The sequence below is a fragment of the Acinonyx jubatus genome, chromosome C2 (assembly GCF_027475565.1).
Source record: "Acinonyx jubatus isolate Ajub_Pintada_27869175 chromosome C2, VMU_Ajub_asm_v1.0, whole genome shotgun sequence".
Lineage (NCBI taxonomy): Eukaryota > Metazoa > Chordata > Mammalia > Carnivora > Felidae > Acinonyx > Acinonyx jubatus.
In genome coordinates this window covers 11,656,778-11,676,530 of record NC_069384.1, presented here as the reverse complement: position 1 = coordinate 11,676,530, position 19,753 = coordinate 11,656,778, and the positions used below count along the sequence as shown (strand labels likewise).

General features: G+C 42.0%; 1 protein-coding gene and 1 long non-coding RNA gene across 6 annotated transcripts in view; one reads left to right on the top strand and one right to left on the bottom strand.

Annotated features, from left to right (window-relative positions):
• Positions 1 to 17,893, bottom strand: part of TMEM50B (transmembrane protein 50B) — a 34,236-nt gene extending 16,343 nt beyond the window's left edge. For 2 of the 5 annotated variants that reach the window (XM_027041684.2, XM_027041687.2), the window contains exon 1: positions 17,753 to 17,893. The gene's annotated coding sequence lies outside the window, so the exon portion shown is untranslated. Of the gene's footprint in view, positions 1 to 6,911; positions 7,083 to 13,963; positions 14,931 to 17,244; positions 17,385 to 17,752 lie in introns of those variants that run through there. The other 3 variants (XM_027041685.2, XM_015062579.3, XM_027041686.2) reach the window with 3 other exon arrangements.
• On the top strand, positions 1,589 to 7,914 carry LOC128315119 (uncharacterized). Its single transcript, XR_008297559.1, has 3 exons — positions 1,589 to 1,672; positions 1,989 to 2,129; positions 7,051 to 7,914. It is a non-coding gene; the product is annotated as an uncharacterized LOC128315119 (long non-coding RNA).
• Positions 17,894 to 19,753: the final 1,860 nt, after the last annotated feature.

Here is a 19,753-nt window from a genome sequence, read left to right as displayed (position 1 = left end):
ATGCTCCCCCCCTGCATGGTATTTTAGAGTTTGAGTTCCACCAAATTAGAGATTAGTAAACACTTTGGGATTACTCTCTAAGTGTAAAACCAAGTGTCTGCAATTTCAGGGTGATCAGCCAGCATTTTAACTGCCCAACAGAACAAAAAGTGACACTCCAGATGAAGATAACTGAATTGAGAGGGTCTATAATGTATCATCCACAATGTCCAATATGTAGTTAAAAAAAAAAATTACTAGACAGTCACACAAGCCAGGAAAAATGTGATCTGTTTTCAAGAAGGAAAAAAAAAAGCAATGAATAGAAATAGACCCCAAAATGACTCAAGTATTGAAATTAGCAGACAAGGACTTTTTTTTTTTTTTTTAATGTTTTACTTTATTTATTTTGAGAGGAGGGGAAGGGTGGAGGGAGAAGGAAAAGCATCTTAATTAGGCTCCATGCTTAGCGCGGAGCCCAGCGTGGGGCTCAGTCTCACAACTGTGAGATCAGGACCTGAGCTGAAAACAAGAGTCGGATGCTTAAGCGACTGGGCCACCCAGGCACCCCATCAGACAAAGACTTTAAAGCTGCCAATATAAACACATTCAAAGACTTAAAGGAGCATGGTGTAAATAACTAAACTGATGGAGATCTCAGTGGAGAAAGAGATACTTTTTAATGTAAATTCTAGAACTGAACATTTTAATAGTTGAAAATTTAAATTCACTAAATGGGCTTAATAGATTAGAGACAGGAAAAAAAAAAAAGGTGGTAAACTTGAAGAAAGATCAAAAGAAATTATCCAACCTAAAGAACATGGATTTTTTTTTTTTTAAACTGAGGGGAAAACAATGAACGAGCCTCAATGAACTGAGGAACACTAGTAGTGGACCCAATATATGTTTAATGGGGTCCCAGAAAAAGATAGAATGAGGAAGAAAAGAATACTTGAAGAAATAATGGCTGAGAACTTCCCAAGTTTAGTGAAAAATATTAACTTATAAATCCAGAAAGCTCAGCAAACTCCAAGGAGTTTAAACACGGAAAACATCACGATCAAACTGCTGAAAATCAGAAATAAAAAGAATACTTGGGGGCGCGTGGGTGACTCAGTCGGTTTCTTTATTTCAGCTCAGGTGATAATCTCACTGTTGTGAGATCAAGTCCTGTGTTGGGCTCCACGCTCAGTGTGGAGCTTGCTTAAGAGTCTCTCTCCTTCTTTCTCTGCTCCATCCCTACTCATGTGCTCTCTCTCGCTCTCGCTCTCTCTCTCTCTCAAAATAAATAAACTTGAAAAAAAATAGCCAAGAAGTAGCAATCCAACATGCATCAGCTGATGGATACACACATAAAATGTGGCAGTATCATACACTGGATACAAATTCAGCAATAAGAAGGAACGAAGCACTGATAAGTGCTACAACATGAAGGAACCTCAAAAACATTATGCTAAGTAAAAGACATAAGACCACATATTGTATAATTCCATGTCTATGAAATGTCCAGATGAAGCAAATTTATAGACAGGAAGTAAATTTGTGGTTGCCTAGTGACAGTGGGGGGAGTGGAATAGGGAGTCATTGCTAATGGGCACAAGGTTCTAAAATTAGACTGTGGTCAGAAGATGGTAGGGGAAGGGAAGAGAGAGGCAGACCAAGAAACAGACTCTTAACTACAGAGAATAAACTGGTAGTTACCAAAGGGGAGGCTGGTAGGGGGATGGGGGAAATAGGTGATGGGAATTAAGGAGGGCACCTGTGATGAGTGTGTTGTATGGAAGTCTTGAATCACTAAATTATACACTTGAAATTAACATTACACTGTATGTCAACTAACTGGAACTTAAATAAAAACTTAAGGAAATAAAACTATGGTGATGACTACACAACTCTGTAAATATACTAAAAATAACTGAATTGTACACTTAAACTAGCAGAATGTTATCATATGTATATTTCAATAAAGCTTTTTTATAAAAATGAGGATAAAATAAAAATATTTTCAGGTAAACAAAAACATAATTCATCACCAGATCTGCACTAAAAATAATGCTAAAGGAAATTCTTCAGGCTGAAGGGAAATGACATCAGATGAATCTCAGATCTACAGGGAGCAATGAAGAATACCAGAAATGATCTATATGTAGGTAAATACAAAAGACTATCTTTTCTTCTTTGACCTAAAAGATAACTATGTGAAGCAAAAATTATAACATTGTCTATATAGCATTTCATAAAGATGAACTTGTATCTAAACAGTATGTGGGTTATATTTTCAAATAATATGCTTAAATATGGATTCAGGTGAAATACCTCTAAAATTAAAGTAATAGATCCAGTTATTCTGAAAAATAAGTACAAGTAATATATTATAGGAGGTCCAAACACTGGAAACACAAACACTGGGAAGCAATATTTGCAAAACAAATATCTGGCAAGGAACTTGTATCTGAAATACAGAAGGAATTAAACACCAGAAATAAAAAGATAAAATGTAGGCAATAAAAAGTACGCAAAAGACTTGAATAAACTTGAAATGGGAAAAAAGACTTAAAATTAATGAATTAATGCAAATTAATGACATAACATCTCACATCCACCAGGATAGCTAAAATTTAAACGACTGGCAATACTAAATGTTGGTAAGGTTGTAGAGCAACTGGAGATCCCATACATTTCTGGTGAAGGTTTCTTACCAAGTTAAAAATAAACCTCCCTAGGGGCATCCGGGTGGCTCAGTCGGTTAAGCGGCCGACTTCGGCTCAGGTCATGATCTCACGGTCCGTGAGTTCGAGCCCCGCGTCGGGCTCTGTGCTGACAGCTCAGAGCCTGGAGCCTGCTTCAAATTCTGTGTCTCCCTCTCTCTCTGCCCCTCCCCGCTCATGCTCTGTCTCTCTCTGTCTTAAAAATTAAAAAAAACAAAAAACCAAAAAAACAAAAAACAAAAACATTAAAAAAAAAAAAAACAAAAAACAAACCTCCCTAAAACCCAGCAATTCCATTCCCAAGTATTGGCCAAGGGAAGTAGAAACACATTATCCACACATAAGAAAGACTTATAGAAGGAGGTTTTTAACAGTTTTATTCACAATAGCCCCAAACTGAAACAGCCTAAATGTTCATCAACAAAAGGATGGATAAACAAGTTATGAGCAATCCATACAATGGAATACTGTTCCGCAATGAAAAAGAATGAACATACAACAAACAGAAAAAACAAACAAACAAACCCTCAAAGACACGATTTAAGTGAAAGTCAGCAGACATAAAATAGTGTATACTGTATGATTCCATTTAAATGTAGCTTAAGAAGAGGCAAAATTAATCACTAGTCCAAGAAATCAGAACAGTGCTTGCCTATAGGGGGTAAGGATTGACTGCAAGGGAGCTTTCTGGGAGTGATAGAAATGTTCCATATCTTTTTTTTTTTTTAACGTTTATTCATTTTTGAGAGACAGAGTATGAGCTGGGATGGGGCAGAAAGAGAGGGAGACAGACTCCAAAGTAGGCTCCAGGCTCTGAGCTGTCAGCACAGAGCCTGATGTGGGGCTCAAACTCACGACTCGCGAGATCATGACCTGAGCTGAAGCTGGACCCTTAACCGACTGAGCCACCTAGGTGCCCCAGAAATGTACTAGATCGTAATTGGGATAGTGGTTATACAGGTGCATACATTTATCAAAAGTCATTGAAGTGTACACTTTAAGATGTGTGTATTTTACAGTATGTAAATTTTACCCACAAAATGTTTTCAGAAGTTTATCATTCAGATACACTTTAGCTACACTGAAGTCTTGCATTTTATCGCTATTAGTGCAAATATGGTAACGAATTGTTATCAAACATTAAACGTTAACTGGTTAATAGGGAAGGTCATCATGAATTTAAGACAATGTCTGAAATTAAAACAAGTCTTATTCCCTACTATCAAATTCATTTCCCATATATTAATCTAATTATAAATAGTTCTATAAGCAGAAAATATATAGCTATTTGCATACAATGGTTTCTGAACTGTCATGATCTCCTCCCGTCTGGGGCTTAAATTGGAGGGTCAGGACAAGAGGAACATCGAACAAAGTAATACAAATAATTACTATGGAGGAAATGCGCAGGATCCTAATAGAGAATAAAGGGGAGACTTATTTTGGAAAGGGTCATCAGGGAAAGTCTCTATGAAGAGGTAATCCTTGCTAAGATCTTAGAACGTATGAAAATTTAAAAGCTGAGTAAAGTTACTTAGATTAAGGAGAAACAAAAGAGATAGAGCAGGGAGAGGGAAAATTATATACTAAAGTCCCTACGTCTCTGTGGGGCCAGCAAGGAAGAATTAGCTGGTACCAAAGAGAATCAGGACACAGTAAAGTTAGTGGAGCAAGGTGGCTTGGAATAAGTTTGAAGAGTGACAGGTAAGGGCCAGATCACACTGCAGATTAACGGTCTCCCTGGATTTGGGTTTCACTGAGTCATAACAGGAAACCAAAAGAAGGACTTTGAGGAGAAAAGAAGCTGAGGTACCAAGAGCCCAGTCACTCTGGGAAACGTGTAGGAAAGTGAGGGGAAAGGACTAGTATATTAAGAATGAACACTCTCAAATGGGAAGAGTCTCTCTCTCTCAAAAATAAATAAACATTAACAAGTTATTATAATTAGGGGTGCCTGGGTGGCTCAGTTGGTTAGGCATCCAACTTTGGCTCATGTCATGATCTCGTGGTTTGTGGGTTCGAGCTGTGCTGACAGCTCAGAGCCTGGAGCCTGCTTCGGATTCTGTGTCTGCCTCTCTCTCTGCCCTTCCCCCGCTCATACTCTCTCTTTCTCAAAAATAAATAAAACATTAAAAAGTTATTATAATTAACACAATGAAGTGCTGATTCTTCTTGCCTGTTGAGAAACCTCTTATACAATGTATTATGTCTGTGACTGTTTTTAATACACTTAAGACTTTTGAGGTCAAGGAAATTATTGGTATGTTCTCCCACAAAACTGACCCCAGTACCAAATAAACAAAAAGAAAAGATCTGGGGCGCCTGAGTGGCTCAGTTTGTTAAGCATCTCACTCTGTGAGTTCAAGCCCCAGTGTCGGGCTAGCACAAAGCCCGTATGGAATTCTCTCTCCCTCTTTCTCTGCCCCTTCCCTGCTCACTCACTCTCCCTCTGTCTCTCAAAAATAAATAAAACTAAAACAAAACAACAACAACAAGATTAGTGAACTGAACTAATGGATTACCCGTCTGACCCATAAGTCTTGCAATACATTAGACAGCAATTATTCCTAATACTAAGAGTGGTAACTCTTTATAAAAGGAAATACAAGTCCTTGTCAGAGGGCATTTTAAGTGATTCAACTGTCAAAATTTCATTTCCAAAAACTCAGCTTAGGAAACCCAAGGACACTTGCAAAAGGAAGAGGAGAAAACAACTAGACACTTCAACATACAGACATGGTCTGAGAAATTTCCATATGCATCAACGTCCCAAATAACATCTAATTCAGAAATTTTTCCACTAACCAAATTTTTACACTACCACCTATTTGTTCTTCCATTTCTCCGCTAGCATTAGGTACTGAATGTATAAAAATGATTAAGGCAATCGATACAGAAAACAGTCTAGTTAGGGACAGTGTCAGAACAAATAACTGCATTACAATAGGTCCTGCAATAGACATACACTATGAGCTATAATGCAGAAGTGCTATAAGAGAAATATGAAACAAAGTATTACAGGACAGTACTTGCCAGGAAGAGCTGAGGAAAGTTCGACAGATAAAGAACAAACTTAACTGGGTTTTGAAGCATGAATAAAAGTTTGGCAGATGAAAAAGAAGGAATAAAATGTGCAAAATTATGAGCTTGTAAACAGGGAAATGACAAGATCATCTCTGTGATTTAGAAAGATAATGCTGGCAGCAACAGTGTGGACGAGAGAGACTGAAGAGAAATGTGAAAAGAAGGTGGCCCTCACTCTAGACAGGGAGAGAAGAAGGATGCATACCGAAGCCACACTGGTGCAGGCTAAAGAAAGGGTTTTTATTTGAGGACTGCTAAAGTGGCATCATCAATAGGCAAGGGGAAGCTAAGATTGTGGCTGGGGGCCCGACGGATGGTGAGACACCATTAGCCAAAACACAAAAGGGAGAAAGGGAGAGAGGAATCTGAGCATAATGTATTTGATAGGACTAAAGGACATTCAGGTGGAGATCACATAGACAGATGTACAGAAACTGAAAGAGTGGTTTAAGACAGATGTACAGATTAGAGGCTCACAGTAATGAAGTGGCAACTGAAGTCATGGGGCAGTTAAGGTATCTCAGGGAGAAGATGTGGAGGAGGACTGAGGATTGATTCAATGTTCATCTCTGACTCATGTCCTTTTTTCCCTGAACTACTGTGTGCACGGACTACAGTAGACCTACGGATACAATGGTATTTAATCAGCACAAAACTCCTCCAGAGCATGTACTGAATATTTACAGAACACCTCCTACAAGCAAGGCACGGTGGGGAAAATAAAGATGAATACAACTTAGCCCTCATCATCAGGGGATTTACAAACCAGCAGAGAAATCAATTAACATTTTGTTAAATTAAATTATAATTTGTATCATTAAAAAATCTATTGCCAAAAAATCAGGAGATTAACAAAGTACACATGTCATTCAAGGTGCTAATTAAGTCTACACAGCCAGAGCAAAAGAAGCTGAGTCGAATGAAACAAACATGAAGTGTGTGTCTTCCCCACCCTGATCAGGACTACTAGCTGTTAGTTACAGGATGTGTAGAGGTGCAATGCTCTTTACAGACCACTCCATTCCAGGCTCAGAAGAACCCTATTCATGGACTATTCTCTTCAATCCTCACAAATGCTCTAAGGCAGTTGCGATTATTACCTCACACTGGTGAAAAGGTTTAGAGAATTGGTTAACTTGCCCGAGGTCACGCAGCTAGCCCGGAGGCAAGCCAGGGTCTCTCCTAAAGTTTAGATCTGGCCCCCAAGTCTGCTTACAAGACCATCATGCTGAACTGCTGCGCATCATCAGAGACTTTCACAGTATTTCTGTCATTTCAGATTTCATAAAGAGAAAGTTATTGTTCCGCTGCCTGTAGTGAAGAAAGCAAGAACAAGATAGGAGAGAAATGGACGCAATTTAGAGGAACAATGTGATCATCTGGAAACAGAAGAAAGCGGTCCAATGAGGTCTGCAATGATGATGGTGATTGCTCCTGATTCCAACCTTGCCAAAGGAGTGTAAAGAATAGCTTTTCTTCTTGGGTTGCTATAAACCTGGTTTCTAGGCACTCACAGTGTGAATATTTTATAGGCCTTAAAATCCAAGAGCATGAATTATTCAGAGATCTAAGCACTTCTGGAAAAGACATTTTACATACTTTACATCAGGGAAGACTTCTTTGCCTTCTGACTTGTAAATCACATGTAACAAGAATAAAATTTAGCCAGCACCACCAATTTTGGTAAAAGACTTAAATCTAAAATCAAAGTAAAGGATGGGGAGCATTGACTTCTAAAGAGACTTTAATTTCATAACTATATAATAATCTCCCCCAGTAATATCCTTGTTAACTTTTAATTATTCAAAATGTGGGTTATTTGGTGAATCCTCCCCTCCAGTACTGCTCAATGCCGTTGATTCACAGCCTGAAATATCCAATTACCCGCATGACATCTCCTGGCTGTCTCAAAATCACCTCAAAATCAACAGGTCAGGACCCAAATTCATGATCTCCTCCTCCAAACCTGATCCCCTTCCAGGATTCCCTGCAATGAATGAATGGACCACCCATCCAGTTTTACAAGCCAGAAACCCAGGGGTCATCCCTGCTGCTTCTTTCTTCCCTCTGACATCTAATCCACCACCCGACTATGCCTCCTTACTTCAGTCCTTCTCCAGCACCGCATGACCCAAGTACTCCCCCCCTCACCTGTTCCACTACGGCAGCCTCCCAACTCACCTAGCCACATCCACTCCTGCCCCCATCAATATGTCCTCCATACTGCAGCTGTTTTTAAAAAGGCACAACTCTCGTATTTCCCTCCTGCTGAAGACCTTTAATTTCCCTCCAGTGTATTGTAAGATAAAGACAAAACTCTATAGTACAGCCCAGGCCTTACTGGCCCCAGCTTCCTCTCACACTTCTGACTCTTTCCAGGCATCCTGGCTTCTCTTTTGGTATCCCATACTTGCTAAATCACCCCACCGAAAACCCACACACCCTCTGTCTGATACCTCTCTGTTCCCAGCTCACCTAGTTAACTCCTACTCACACCACAGACGTCAGCTTAGTTAGCACTTTTTCACTCAAATATCAGCTTTCAGTTCCTCGTTCAATGTTTATTTACAGTGCCTGCTACATACCAGGAACCGGACAGTTAATATACATCAAAGAACAAATAAAAAGCACTAGTTATGTGGAGCCTAGTATGTGAGTGGAAAACAATAAACATCATTTTTTTAAGTGTATTTATTTATTTTGAGAGTGAGAAAGAGTGTGAGCAGGGGAGGGGAGGGGAAGAGACAGAGACAGAGAGAGAGAGACACACACACACACACACACACACAGAGAGAGAGAGAGAGAGAGAGAGAGAGAGAGAGAGAGAGAGAGAGAATCCCAAGCACGCTCTATGCTGTCAATGCAAAACCCCACACGGGACTCAATCTCACAGATCGTGAGATCATGACATGAGCCAAAATCAGGTCAGACGCTCAACCGACTTTGCCACCCAGGTGCCCCTAAACATAATTTTTAAAGTAAATTATATACGATGCTAGAAAGCAGTAAGTGCCGTGGGGGGAATAAACGAGCAGAGTAAGGAGCATCGGGAGTGCAGGCAATCGTGGGGCCGGCAGAAATGTCGAACTGGTGGTCAAGGCAGACTCCGCTGAGAAGGCACCAGCTGAGCAAAGACGAAGGGAGAGAGAGAGTCAGCCCTGTGGATGTCTATCAGAGAGAACAGCAGCAGGGGCAAAGGCCCTAAGACAGCGTCTGGGTATTCAAGTAGCACCGCAGGGCCAGTGTGGCTGAGGCAGAGTGAGTGAGAGGGGAGAGGAGGAGAAAACAAGATCAGAGAGGTAGCAGAGAGGCAAGGAAGGATGATTACAAAGCCTCATAGGCCACTGTGAGAACTCTGGTTCCTACTGACCGAAATAGACAGCCATTAGAGTGCTGAGCAGAGTGGCTTAGATTTAGAAAGGATCCCTTAGGCTGTTGTGGGAGAACAGACTGTAAGGGGTAAGAGTGGAAAGACAGACCAGTTCATATGATACTGATTTTCATGACTTCCTAACTCCACAACCAGATCTAATAATCCCCCTAGTCCTGCACTATTAACCTCATTATTTGATTAAGATTTACCTCCCCCTGTAGAGAGCCAGCTCCATGAAGGAAAGTCTAAGTCTACTTTGGCTCGCTGTAGCATTCCCAGGGCCTAGCACAGTGCCTGAAATACACTAGGCAAACACTTGTTGAAAGACTGACTCTAACTATTAGAGCTTTCAGAATGTGAAGTGCATACATGTCTCATTGTCCCGTCACAAAAAGAAACAGAGGCAACTTTATACCTAGGTTTATCTAAACGGATGGTCATAAAAAACATCATTTGGGTGAGGGAAATCAGTTCTGCTGTGACAATATTGTCAAACATGTTATTTCTTAAAATCCTCCTCCTTCCTCCCCAAGTCCATATTCTGCCAGAAGTTTCTAAAACCCAGATTGGATCATGCCATTCATTCTAATAGCTGGTGAGATAAATTCCAAAAGGTACAGGGTACTTGCAACTTCTCCCTAACACAGCTTTCTCATCTCCTGCCATCTTGACACTGTACCTCCAGCCACAAAGAAAAGGAAGGGAGAAGAAAGCCAATACTTGTTGAATACCTATTGTTAGGCAAGCCCCTAAATCATATATATATTAATGTTTAGATTTATTTATAGACACAAATATATTCAAATATTTCACGTCTAACACCGATGTGTATTATATTAGATATACAATATATAATCTATGATCATATATACTACATATGATATACAAATATATATATCTATAATAGATATATGAGTTTAATATATATCTATAATATTACACACACACACACACACACGGGGCGCCTGAGTGGCTCAGTTAGTTAAGCGTCCAACTTCGACTCAGGTCATGATCTTGTGGTTTGTGAGTCGGAGCCCCTAATTGGGTTCTGTGCTGACAGCTCAGAGCCTGGAGCCTGCTTGGGATTCTGTGTCTCCCTCTCTCTCGGCCCCCGCCCGCCCCACACACACACTGTGTCTCTCTCTCCTTCAAAAATAAATAAACATTAAAAAAAAAAAAAAGGTTCAAAGGAATTACTATCTTCCAGCATTAACCATACAGAAGCAGCAAACTGTACAGGCTTTGAGGACCACAGGGTGATTCAGTCCGTAGAGCATGCAACTCTTGATCTTGGGGTTGTGAGTCCAAGCCCCACAATGGGTATAGGGCTTACTTCAAATTAATTAACTAGTTATTAAAAAAAAAAAAAAAAGTACAGGCTTTGGAGTGAACTCTGGCTTGGGCCCAATCCCATGTCCAGCCTCTTCCCAGCCAGGGTTATGTATCCATTCTACTCTTTAGGGAATAGTTGCTATGTACCAGTGCTGTTTGAGCTTTAAACCTCCTTATAAACCTCCCTACGCTGTGGTTTTCTGGTATGTAAACTGGGGTGACGACAGCACATCCCTAGAAAGGGAGAATTAATCACAGCAACTGTGATTACTTCATACATACCTTCAACAACTCCTTACCAAAAAGAGGGTTCACATACGTTCGATTACTTTGTAGCAAACACTGTTCCTGGCAATACCGCTAGGACTCTTGGGTCCTGAGAAACTGTTCCTCCTTCTGGTGGAGACAGCCGCCTGCACACACGCATCTCCATTTTGCTCACTCCTGAGCTCCACTAAAACTACAACAAAGGGAGTTTTTAAAAAGTCATAAACTCCTAATGATAAGGAGAAAGGAAGAGAAAAGAAGCAACAGCAATGAAATCCTCAAATCTGGCAAGCTGCCGGGCAATGGTAACTGACAGCACGCCCCAGAGAGCGGGGTTCCCAAGCCAGTGGTGGGGAAAGCTGAGAAGCAACCCAGGAAAGACACGGGGGAAGCAGTTAGAAAGTTAGGTCCCCAGAGCCTGTCCTTTCTGTCTTGATGGTGCCAAATGCTTCCTCCATATCCTGGCAGAAGCCTAAGGTGTTTCCGCCCCATTGCTTGTGTTCTGGATCTGGGGATGACCGGCAGGACGGAAGTACCAAAAACTGGACAGGAGGGACTACTGTTCCTCTGCTCTGGCTCAGGAGACTGACAGCCAGATCTCTTCCTTCCAAATGGGAAGCTGCAGAACTATGCGGATAAAGAAAAGTTAAAACAAGATCATCATAACCTCAGAGATAAGAGAACATATTGCATCTATTAAATAAGACACTCAGAGACTAAAAAATAGCCTTTGGAAATAAAAAACATGATCATGGAAAAAAAATTTAATATTTTTTTATTTATTTTTGAGAGAGAGAAAGAGCACAAGTGGGGATGGGGCAGTGGGGGGAGGGGCACAGAAAATCCAAAGTGAGCTCTGTGCTGACAGCCCTAGCCCTATGCGAGGCTCAAACTCACAAACCATGAGGGCATGACCTGAGCCGAAGTCAGCCGCTCAACTGACTGAGCCACCCAGGCGCCCCTGGAAAACATTTTTTTTTATCCAAATAGAAAGGTTGGGAAATCAGTGTTAAGAAAATCTAAGGATTAGTTGCTATGTGCCAGCACTGTTGAGCTTTAAACCTCCCGAGGCTATGGTTTCTGGTACATAAACTGGGCAGAGAGTAATAAGTAGCTGATGGAAAACAGATAAGAAAATTAGAAGACCTTTACAATATTCATATCCATATAACGGGTATTTCAGAGGAAAGACTATAAAGCAAATAGAAGGGAGAAAATTACAAAATATTTCATGAGAATTTCCCCAGAAGTTACTGTATATCCAGATTTAAAGGGTCCATCAAATACTCAACTTGATGGATGCAAATAGACCCATACTAATATACATCATTTTAGGAGTGCCTGGGTGGCTCAGTCGGTTGAGTGTCCAATCTGGCTTAGGTCATGATCTCGCGGTTTGTGAGTTCAAGCCCCACATGCTTCATATTCTGTGTCTCCCTCTCTCTCTGCTCCTCCACCACTCATGCTCTGACTCTCTCTCAAAAATAAACATTAAAAAAAATTTTTTTAAAGATACATCACTTTAAATTTCAAAACAATGTGGTCAATATGGAGATTCTGTAAGTTTGGAGACAGAAAAAAAAAGCAGGTCAAATACTAATTATCATGAATCATAATGCTTGGAATTCTCAACAGCAATACTGGAAGCAGAGGGAACTTCAAAATTCTAAAAGAAAATTATTTTCAACTGAAATTCTATTACCTGACAAAGTATCAGTCAAGTATGAGGATAGAATCAAAACATATTCAGACAGGCAAAGTCTCCAAAAAATGTAACTCTTCTTGTCAAGAAGCTACTGGAGTTTGAGCGCCATTAGAGAGAGTAAATCAATAAAAGAAAAAGGACACAAACGTCCAGTTATAAAGCAAGTCAAGAGATGAAAAGTATAGCATAAGGAATAGAGTTGATAAGATTATAAGTTTGTCTGGTGACAGATGGTAATTACACTTATCGTGGTGAGCACTATGTACAGAATTGTTAAACCACTAGGTTGTGCCCCTGAAACTAATGTAACTTGTATGTCAACTATACTTCAATAATAAAAATATTTTTTTAACGTTTATTTATTTTGAAAGAGAGGGAGAGCAGGGGAGGGGCAGCGAGAGGGTGAGAGAGAATCCCAAGCAGGCTCCACACTGTCAGCACGTAGCCCCATGTAGGGCTCGATCTCATGAACCATGAGATCATGACCTGAGCCAAAATAGAGTCAGATGATGGGGCGCTGGGTGGCTCAGTCGGTTAAGCGTCCAACTTCAGTTCGGGTCATGATCTCGTGGTCTGTGAGTTCAAGCCCCACATAGGGCTCTGTGCTTACGGTTCAGAGCCTGGAGCCTGCTTCAGATTCTGTGTCTCCTTCTCTCTCTGCTACTCCCCTGCTCATGCTCTATCTCTCTGTCTCTCAAAAATAAATAAACGTTAAAAAAAATTTTTTAAAGAAGTCAGATGATTAAAAAAAAAAAGTCAGACGCTTAACCTACTGAGCCACCCAGGTGCCCCAAAAATAACTTTTAAAAGACAGAATCCAGGATACAGGAAAGATCCAACCCAGGAGACCTAAAGAGGTTCCAGCTGTGCCCCAGACAAGGAGGATAAGCGGGTCAGACTGAAGTAGTGTAACTTGAGACAGACATGTCCCCGGTGCCAAACCAGCTGTTTAACCTGAGGACTGAACGCCCCGAAACCTGGCCCAGATTCCTATCTGTACCCAGCTGGGCTTGGTTTGATCTTGACCATACGGTGACACAGTTCCTGCTCGCCTTCAAAGCCCCGCAGCTGCACCAGCAGAGGCCATTCATGCCCCGGGGCAGAAAGGTTCTGCTTTGAGCCACGCTGTTAACTCTGGGCAAGCCACAGTGAGCTGAACAGCAGAAAATACAGAGCAGCCCATGCCCTCTATCTGCGCTTCTGCTGTCCTTTCAGACCCCGGAGATATTGTACATTCCGTACAGACTGTGGCAATGAAGTGAATATCCCAATAAAATGAGTCCAATGAATTACTGTTTCCCAAGTGCATATGAAAGTTACGTTTACACTATACCGTAGCCTACTAAGTGTGCGGTGGCATTATGTCTAAAAAACAAGGTGAATACTTTAATTTGAAAAGACTTCATTGCTAAAGATGTTAACCATCATCTGAGCATTCAGCAAGCTGCAATCACTAATCACAGATCACCATGACACATATAGTAACAAAAAAGTTTGAAATATTGCAAGAATTACCAAAATGTGACACAGAGGCATGAAGTGAACAAATGCCGTTGGAAAAATGGTGCTGATAGATTTGCTCCACACAGGGTTGCCACAAACCTGCACTTTGTTTAAAAAAAACAAAAAAAAAAAACAAAAAAAAAGACAGTATCTGCAAAGCGCAATAACAAGGTGTGCCTTGTATAAGGCCTACACCAGAGCCTTCCAGATGCCCTACTGTGTGGTCCATTTCCTAGGACTCACTCATGACACTACTCATTAACTTCCACCGAAAGTCCCCCTATAAACGGTCAGGGAAGCTGAAGTCATTCTCTTCTGCTCATCTCTTCCTGGAAAACTCCATCTATAATAATGACAATATTGTCCTTTCCTTACACACTCAGGTTTGTACTTACAATTGTAAAACAAAATTTTAATCTCAAATTTAGAAAGCTCTAGTATTTTCTAATAAGTCTGTTTGGAATTCATCTACACTCAGGGGAAAAGAACTTCGTTATCATAGTTTACTTAATGAAAAATTCATTGTTAATAAAGACACGGTTTATAGTCCTATAAGGTTTAACTGGAGAATTAATAAGGGGTTATGATTTTTAGAGCCTTGTAGGAAAGAGTAATCCCAAAGGCATTATGATTTCGTTGCTGTGTGGAACATTAACCAATTATATCTAACTTGGCAATTTTGTTCAGACGTTCCTTTCCCTGTGGACTACATATATTCTTTAAATCCTCTCAAAACCAGCTCTTTGTGGCACTCTCTATAACAGTTAAATAAAACTTTGAAACATGCTCACTATTTGCATGAGAATTTTGTTGTAACACTACTCAATCAAAATCAAAAATATTGTTTAGGATGGGTATCTGTGTATATGTCCACTGTGTGTGTGCATTTGTGTCTATGTGTATATTTGTGTGTATATATATGCAAAGCTTATTTTTAAAAATTTTTAATGTTTATTTTAATTTTTGAGAGAGAGAGAGAGAGAGAGAGAGCGTGAGTGGGGGAAGGGCAGAGACAGAGAGGGAGACACAGAATCTGAAACAGGCTCCAGGCTGTGAGCTGTCAGCACAGAGCCTGATATGGGGCTCGAACTCAAGAATGGCGAGATCATGACCTAGGCCGAAGTCAGATGCTCAACCAACTGAAGCCATCCAAGGCGCCCTGTATGTAAAGTTTATTTTAAAAAGCAAGAGAAAGATTAACAGATCAGAACAGAGGCTACCTCTGGAAGAAGGAGGCAAACGTTTTGTGTCTTAATCTGATGGCAAATACAATGATCACAGCATTCATACTCTTTTAAAAATATATGTACATATATACCACATGATATATATACGTATAAATCACATATATCATACATATACAAATATATACGTACATATGTATACATACTTTTTGTACACCTGGGATATATTTTGCAACAAAAGGAACTTATTTTATTTATTTATTTATTTTTTTTTGGAATGTTTATTTATTTTTGAGAGAGAGAGAGAGACAGAGCATGAGCGAGGGAGGGGCAGAGAGAGGGGAGACACAGAATCGGAAGCAGGCTCCAGGCTCCCAGCTGTCAGCACAGAGCCCGATGCGGGGCTCAAACTCACAAGCCGTGAGATCATGACCTGAGCCAAATCAGACGCTCAACCGACTGAGCCACCCAGGCGCCCCTAAAAGGAACTTATTTTAAAAGAGAACAAGAAATTGTTATGATTGGGTATTCAAGGGGTTACCATAGGATGGAATGTACATAAAATATGTCTGTTCACATTTTCTCTTCCTGAAGGCCTTCTCTATTCATTCCTGCTAAACCAATCAAATGAGTGAACATAACCTTAAAGTCAACACCACTAAGTGGAAACAAAGTTAAAAAATTCACCATTATTTAAACTGGTCCTCAAAATTTTCTTGATTCGGTCTCTAAATACAAAAGGACACACAGGTTCTAAGAAACGCATTTAAATCAAACAAATTTAGCTACTGCCTTTAAGTTATAAAATCTTTTTAAGTTATAAAAAATATTCCTGGTGAAAAGGGCACTAAAATTATACTGAAGTACAATCATCTGTTTCAATTATCTACCTGAAACTTATCCTACAATGGCAGAAGGATTTTCATGCAGCAAGGCTTTTAATGGCTAAAATCTAGACACAACCAAAATGTCCATCAGTACAGGACCAATAAAATATATTAGAGTACATGTGAACAATGCATACTATGCAGCATTTTAAAAATGAGGGCCAGCGGTGCCTGGATGGCTCAATAAATTAAGCATTGGACTCCTGACCGGCTCAGGTCAGGATCTCATGGTTTGTGAGTTTGAGCCCTGCATCAGGCTCTGCTCGGGATTCTCTCTCTGCCCCTTCCCCACTTGTGCTATGCGCACTCTCTCTCTAAAAATAAATAAAATTTTTAAAAAGAGCCAAGATTAAAAATTTTTTTTTCTACAGCCTATATTACCATTATCACTTTAAAAGGAGCAAATAAGGATAAACTAATCAGACAGATTCTTTACCCTGGACTCCAGAAGTGAACTCAGAAAAGACCAGCCAGTCAAGGCTGCTGTAATCCTAGTGGACAGAGGATGGGGGTGGGGTGGGGAGGGGAGGGTGTGTCTCCGGAAGAGGAAAACTACATCCTCCTGCTGCTCTCATTAAACCTGCTTTTCCTGCAGCATTAACATTCAAGATAACTTTCGATTTTTATTTTAAGAATGAAGAGTCTTGCAACACTATTACCGGTAAGAAGGCTTAACGTTTGTTTTACGTTTGAAACCAAAGCCGATCTGAAACACGAGAAGACAAGAGACTAAAGACGATGGAAAGGAAAAGTGTGACCAGCCCGGGAGTAAGAGCCTTGGGAATTGTTAAGAAAGGGGATTTACGGTGCAGATAGATGAAGAGTTTGAGGGAAGAGGTGGGACACTCCGAGAAGAGAAATTAATGTCTTTGAGAGGCATAATGGTGACTACACATTTACTCCAATCGCAGGCTTGACTCCCGCCCCCACACACGCACAGGCTCACAAGGCACTGACAGCAGCAAAGGAACGAGCACAGTCGATCTTAACACTGCTTTGGCTTTAAAAAGGTCATATATTTACATTACAGATAAAGCACTTTCCAGCGATTAACTCGGAACCCAATTAATTGGTTAAAAACCAAAATGGTCTTCCCCAGCCAATTACCATTGCTACAGTGGCGATTCTCTGCTGCTACTTATCTAAAGGGTCGTTCAACACTTTATGATTAATTCTCAAAAGAACGCTGAGCCTCTAACATTTCCTCTTCCCACCTCTGTACCTGACTCTCCTAAGGTCAGAGTCGGGAAAGTCCACACAACACGGACCATATTCTCAGCAATGGTTCTGAGAACGCGAGAGGGACGACAAAGTACCCGAGTCGCCCCCAGACTCCCGGAGCGAGCCGTCCACCGCCCCTCTCCCCTGCCCGTCGCCCTGGGAAGCCGAGAGGCTCAAGATGGGAATCTTCCAGACCTCCCCGACAAGCAATCGACGGCCAGGTAACGCGGCCGTGCGGCCCTCCCCGGTCGAGTGCGGGTTCCCGCGCGTCACCGCCGCGGTCGGCCCGAGGGGAGGCGGGCTGGGCCGGAGAGGTTGGTGGAGGCCCCCCGGTCCGCAGGCTGCCCGGGTGTTCCTCCGGCCCGTTCCACCGGGCGGCGCCGGGCGCAGGAGAGGCCGGGCTGGGCGCCGCCGCACCGCGCAGGCCGGGTTGGCCGGGGGCGCCTCCTCACGCGCGGACGGGGGGCACGAGCCCCCAGCGCGTCGCGAGACCGGCCGACCGCACTCACCTGGCTTCGCTGACCCCTACGCCGACCCCAAGCGCTCACGCACAGGAAGAGGCGGCTGTGCCCGGACCCGGCCGGCGTCCGCGGCTCCACCTCGGTCCCGGGGAGCCGGGAGCAGACGGCGGGCGCTAGGCTAGGGGCGCCGGCGGGGCGCGGCGCCGTGCGCACCGCAGCGACCAATCGGCACGCAGCAAGTGGCCGGTCGGGGGCGGGGCGGGGCTCGAGGGGCGGGGCAGAGGCGCCACTGGGCGGGGCGAGGGTACCAGGTCTCCACGACCCCCAGGAGCTGTCGGCTGACTCCACGCCTTAGGGTTCTCGGCCGCTTAAACCTGACTGGTCCTGCTGTGTTCCCGACGGCGGCTGGGGCCCGGCTCCCACCGCTGCGTTTCTGCTAGCCAACTTCAAGCGCAGCATCCGTGAGGTCATGCGCGAGGAGAGCCCAAGACCCAGAGGGCAGGTACTCTCTTTGCATGTAGGCCCAGCGGCGTTGGCCGCGCGAGCTGCCCAGAGTAGGGCACGTGCTCCAGAAAAGGGTTCCACGGAACTGAAGGTCTGTAGGGATGCCCGTTTCTAATCCCCACGCTCAGAAATGGAGGCCTAGAAAAGCGCAGTTACTCGTCTAAGGCCACCGACTAGTACTGTTACACGAGGTAACCAGCACCATACAGCTAGTCTTCTGATTCTGTCCTGATGCTTTTCCAGGAATCCGCCCAGACTCTTGGCTTCCTTGTAGTCAGGTCTCTTCCACCTGTCTCCTTTAAAGACACTCACTACATGTTGTGGTGCTTGGCTGGCTCTGTCAGTAGAGCATGTGACTCTTAATCCTCAGGTTGTGAGTTCAAACCCTACCTTGGGTGTAGAGCTTACTTAGTCAATAGATAAAAATAAAGACATTGCATCTTGAATTTTTAGCATAACTTCAATAGCTTTTGAAAGTCCCCTCTAAATCTCCTACAGAATACAAAACGCCGTTTAGTTGTGTGACGAAAAGACACTGGATTTCCGGGAATTATCAATGGGAATCTTAAAACGTTTTTACTTGTGGTATGGATGAAATAAAGGTTTTGTGTCCCAACTTATCGTAGAATGCCATCCTCTTCTATTATGACTCCTATAGATCTTACACATGTAAGAGGAACAATCCCTGCTTTGTGGCGTTTTCCCACTATCCCTCAGGTCCCATTTTCATAGACACTACTTTTCTCTTTTATATTTGTCACTTTGCAAGTAATACATTTATAGTTACATTATCCATCATTCTGATACATGTACTAGGGTCTAGTATTCAATAAATATTTGTTGAGGGACACCTGGGTGGTGCAGTCAGTTAGGCGTCCGACTTCAGTTCAGGTCATGATCTCACTGTTTGTGGGCTGGAGTCCCCCAACAGGGTTCTGTGCTGACAGCTCAGAGCCTGGAGCCTGCTTCAGATTCTGTGTCTCCCTCTCTCTCTGCCCCACCCCTGCTTGTGTTCTGTCTCTCAAAAATGAATAAACATTGAAAAAAAAATTTAATAAAAAACAATAAAAAATTCAAAAATAAATATTTGTTGAATAATTTACTTTTGAAATATATGCGACCTTAAAACTAGTTAACTATATAACTTAACACAATTGATTAACATGAGAGTTGCCTTTTTTTAAATAAGGTTTTAGATCTTGCTTCTTTTTTGATTATTGTATTAGGATTAGCTTTGGCTGCAAGTAGCATGGGAAAACACAAAATACCAGTGGCTTAAACAAAAATTGGTATTTCTCTCTTATGTTTAAGAAGTCCAGAGTTAGTCTAGTGCTAGTCTGACACATCATGAGACAGATCTAGACTCATTGTTCCAGCAGGAGAGTCACAAATGTATTTATGCTTTCAAATATATGGGCATTTGGAAGGTATATGGTTCCATTCCCAGTATCACCTCATGGTCTAAGAGAGTTGCTGTAGCTCCAGCCATTATGCTTGCATTCCAACCAGCAGAAGAGAAGACAAAGAAGGGAACACCCCCTCTCT